Source organism: Parasteatoda tepidariorum, chromosome 3 (genome assembly GCF_982258835.1).
Source record: "Parasteatoda tepidariorum strain Cologne lab strain chromosome 3, Ptep-v5.0, whole genome shotgun sequence".
Lineage (NCBI taxonomy): Eukaryota > Metazoa > Arthropoda > Arachnida > Araneae > Theridiidae > Parasteatoda > Parasteatoda tepidariorum.
Genome location: NC_141757.1, coordinates 63704837 through 63710400, shown reverse-complemented (window position 1 = coordinate 63710400; position 5564 = coordinate 63704837).

Genomic DNA, 5564 nt, shown 5'->3' with positions numbered 1-5564 from the left:
GTTCTAGCACAAAGACATAAAATATTATCATCAAAGACATAGTATTTTATCATCAAAGACATAGTATTGTACTTATGTAATAGAATTCTACCAATGTTCTTATTGGCTTTTAAAAAAGTATATTAGCTATTTAGATTGTACATGGTGCAAAAATCAAAACATTAGCTAAATAAGAAACATATTAGCAAAATAAATTATCAAATATTGCTTCACTAATGTTCTGCATTTTAAAGCGTGAAAATTCAATGCATAAATAAACGCGAAATATAAAAAAATTCAATGCATTCAATACAAACACTTAAACGTTTTTTAGACGTTAAGGTACCTCCCAGTAGAAAAATATCAATTCAACAGCGGCCTTTTAAAGCATTCTCACTTCAATTAATTAATTAATTCCTAATTGAGTTTAAATTAAATATTGTCATGTCTTTAGTGCATGAATCTGAAATGAACAACCTGATAATGCTCACTCTGGTTATTGTTATCTGGTTGCTCACTACGTGCTCTTGCGCGCCGAATCCAATCAATTAAAAATGAAAACTGTTGCCAGCGCGAGAAAAGAAATATCATCGGTTTTATTGATACATACGTACGTACGTATTAGCGTTTTATATAATATAGATGATGTTACAAATATGTCAGGATATGTATGATGTTACACATGATACATATCCCGTTCTCTATGAAATTCCCGAAAAAAGAGACTTTTGTAATTAATTTTATAAAAAACGCCTTTCAAGGAAGACATTAAAATGCATTCATAAAAAAGAGGGTCATGTGCAATCCGTCATATCGTTTGTAAACTTTTGCATTTTTATTATAAATATATAAAATAACTCTTCCTTCATCTAATTCGTAGATTTAAGGGTTTATCAATAATCCAATTCATTCATATATTCATTTGCCTTAATACAAGCAATGCATATTAATGCTTGTGTTAGTGACTCAGTATTCTTTAAAAAAATATGAGCTAAAACTCCCACTTAAAAACTCGTTCAGACACAAAACCTACTTGAATACGATGAGTAGCAGGGAAACACGTTTCAAAATTTATGATCCTAGTAATTAATTCAATCATAAATACATTAAAACAATAGATTATCTAAAATTTATTTTTCATTGAATTTATTCCTAAAGTTATATGTCTTAAATTCTAACTATACCATTCAAAATTAATTAGATAGTTTTTGGAAGGAAATCAATCATGTATTTCATTAAATTAAATTTTTTTCTTGAAGTGACTTCAGTAAAGAAAATTAGTTAGAATCAAACGGATCACAGTTATACATTTGAGAATTTTAGATATATGCTCTGTCTAAAAAGAACTTTTTTTTAATCTTGTTAAAAGTATAAAATTGATTACTCGTTTAAGGCATTAAAATATATGATTAAATATATGATTTTATGGTGAAATATATAAAAGAATCTAAAAAAAGTATTGTATTTTATTTTGACAAATTACACATTCTAAATATCTGGCTGACGCAAGCCCGTAACTTTAAAAATATCTGGAAAATGTATTCATTTTACCTTTGTAATGATTTAAAATAGAAACAGACAATTTAATAATAGTATTTTAGCAGATATTAATTTCTATTTATAATAATTATACTCTTCGATGATAGTTACTTTGAATGAATGCATTAATTAAAAGAAATAAAAAAAATTCTCTCAGAAGTATTTATTTATGTCATATTTTGCTACAGATACTTATTTTTTGTTCTTGACTTTCATTGTTCTTTCATTGATCATATTATGTCGAATTTATGTCGTCTAAAATTCGATTTTTCTGACGCAATTCAATAATTATTTATTTGTTCTTATGTATCTAAAAAGAAGCACACTTTCTTACATCTGTAATCCATATTAAAGCCATGAGCAATTAATAATCACTATTTAAAAATTTGGTTTTTGCCTTTGTTGACGAAGTTAGACAGTATTGCAAGGTTTACATGTCAAGAATTTCAGCATTGGAAGGGGATTGAAGATGAAAGTATTTTCAAAGAGTCAAACAATCTAAAATATGTTCTGCAGGTAACAAAATCTACTTAATGTGCTGCCTGAATAGTTTGTCATATGTACTGGAAAAGTCTCTATAACTTCCGAGCAATTGGGAAAAACAATATCAGTGTTTCACGATAGATTTTTTTTTTAAATTTTAGCTTGACAACTATTTTTATTTCTTTGCTAATGTTAACAACCATTAAATAGAGTTTCAGAAAACGGATATGATAAGTTTTATGCAGCTTTTCATACAAAGTCGTAAGGAATATAAAAATCTCAATTTTGAATTTTCTTTTAGCGCTGGTGTGATTTTTCTACACTGTAAGTAATTTCTCACGAAAGTGGTTAAATAACAATTTGTTATATTGTTTTTGTACCATATTCAAACAAAACAGTAAATGACTGTAAATAAGATAATATTCAAACTGTTAACTGTAATAAGAAACCGTTAACTGCTTTCACCTAATACGGTTAAGCCAGAATTTATCTCACCAACTAGGTTCCTTTAAGGAAGCGTTTAGATACTTGCACGTCGAAACAGATTACAGAGGTCTACTCTGTCAATTTCATGAAAGACAAAACTGCTGTTCGAGTCCTAGCTTTGGCACCACAATATTTCCTTCATTCCCTTCAACTCATTAGTGTTTCCAGACCCCTGATTTCCCCAATTTTTGACTCCAGAGTGTTAGTACAAAATACTCTCATTCATATATAGATGGCAGCATCATAAAGCTTCTAAACTCTCTCTAATGTCTTTATGGTTTTGAAAACATGCTGGTTGTAAATGGTTAAAAAAACAGTATAGTTTTGTATTCATGACTTTTTAACCATGCTAAGTATTAAACGGCTTCAAAACTGTAATAGTTAAATAACTTTACCGTTAATTGAATGTGTAGTCTGCTACCGGTTATTTTACCATAATTTTAGAATGGAAATTCTACAGAACACACGTGGGGGTTTACAGAGAGGAAACTGCTCCTTTAATCACATGCCAGAGATGGGTGAGGAAAGATAAACAATTCTTCATAATTAGTGCTTTTTCAGTGTTTTTCCAGCAGAGAAATAAGTAATGACGATATATTTACGTGAGATGATATCCATTGAACATATAAATTATGATGAAAAGAAATATGTTCTGGAGTGTATAAAAATAAAACCCTTGGAAACAAACAAAACACTTTCAAACAAACAAGATCTTACCTCTAAAATAACGGATCCTCATTTGTCTGAAAGTGTCAAAGTTTGAAATTATATTTCTAAAAGTTTCATTACTTTCGTTAATTTTTATGTTTCAATTTTCTGCATTGTTTGTACAAAAATTTTCCAATTCATTGTTCTGATTGCTACATGAGATAGAATTTATTAAACATGCAGATCATGACGCAAAGTTATAACTTGAAGTCAAACTCTTTTAGATGATTTGTGTCAATGCTTGTGTTTTTTATTAACAGGTAAAAAAAGATTGAATAGAAAGTAAATACTTGAATAGATTGAATAGAAAAAATAATAATAAATAAATAGGAAAAAGGTACATATCGATACAATTTGCCTGTATGATTACCTGTAGGGTGCTGTGGCCCGAAGACCAACCAATGTTCGTAAAAATTTACCACAATCAAACATTTTACACTGCCATTTATCCCTTCTAAGGGCGACAGAAACCTATGAGAATCATGCATATACCAGATACATTGCTATTTATATTAAATACCTATATTAGTACATTTAGTGCTTTCTCAGAAAAGAAATAAATAACTTTCTTCCTTAAATTTTACTTTTCAATATATTACCTATTTTCTAATTTCAATAACAGTCGATTAGATTTTTTTTAGTTTTACAAAAATACTATCCTTTAGCATAACTATAATAAAAATTTTAAAAAAAACGCGTAGTTTTAAATAGCTTTAGAAATACTAACTCGGAAACGTAGTTTTCACATACCATTCACATTGATAATGCTACTATAAAACCGGTGTTGAACAGCCGACTCAAATTTTGAGTTTGAGACTATCAATTTCAAGTCCGTTGCTTTGAAATTTTAAACTCAAACCGGAAAACAAGAGAAATGCCAAATTAAACCATATGACAAACTAGATTTCGTAGAGGATTTTTTTAAGGAAGTAACCCGTATTTGCGTTACATAGAGAGGATAATCATGAAAAACCAAATATGATTAGCTCTCATATGATGTTAAAAGGATTCTAAGTCATAATCCGTCTACCATTGAGGATATTTTGTGCCAACAACTGTGGTCGATTCGAGTCGGAAGCAGAATGCTTATCGACTAGTCATCACAAAAATGCGAATCTGGTTAACCTCATCCGGAGGCCAGCTCTCACAATATTCTAAGAAACTATAATTCTCCATATTGTTAATTTAGTTTACAAGACTTAACAAATAAACGATAATAAAACATTAAAGTATGGGCAAAAAACTTCTATTTTAGAGTTGAGAGTAAGAAGAAAAGTAATGAAAAGAAAAGAAAAATTCAAAAAGATAAAATCGTCAACTGTTTAGTTAAAAGAAAGTACTCAGCTACAAAGAAAAAATTTATTTTTCAAGCGCCACTCTTAAACAATTTGAAATTTTTGAATGACTTTTAGGATCCCACGCTAAAATTGCCCAATACCCTTACAAAAAAGTAAGGTCTTTTTGAGGTAGACATTGTAAAAAAATGCATGTTGTATGTTTTGCACAAAAATTACCTCATTAATAAAACTCATTTCAACCTCATTTGCACCTCCTAAGATCATCCTCATATATATCTCAGCAATACTTTTAGTTTAGATAGGGGATAATTTAAAACTCAAAAATACTTATATGGAAAGAAATAGCTTGTACACCTCAAAAAAAACCTTTCTAAGCTGGTTGCTCTAAAGTAAATTTCCAAAAACCTCAAAACAACCTCATGTACAAATAAAGGAACTTTCACATTGAAAGGTTGTTCGTTCAAGGTTATTTTTGAACAACCATGACAACAACTTAACAACTTTTGAACAACAACTTAAATCAACCATGACACCTCAAAACAACGTCAAATAAACCTCAAAAACACCTCAAATTTTTGTAAGGTTACTGTCTAAATTCAAGACCCTAACTTAAATGGTTTTAGTATCATAAGAGAGACACACAAGACACAAAGTCTATCTTCTCTCATTATAATATATATTGTTATTTATAGAATACATCACATGAAAAAGGTATATCTTTTTCTGAAAGAAAATGCTTTATAGTTCTAACTCTTAAACTACTAGAATTATGTAAATCATCACTTTAACTACCGTTGCCTCTTAGTTTGGTGGTACTTTTTGAGGAATGCTTTATTGCTTCAAAATTATACAAAGTTTGTCATTCCATTGATTTTTCATTATTTTTTGCATAAAAATAATAAGAAAGTCTAAGAACTAAAAACATAATTACTGATGCATTTGTTCTGGATGTTCCATTTCCCAGTAAAATTAAATTCACTGCTTGCTCTTGCCTTTAATTTGAAAATTTGTCACATTGTCAATACATCGGTTAATTTCAATTTGAGCCCTATTCCTCAGATTGATACTCGT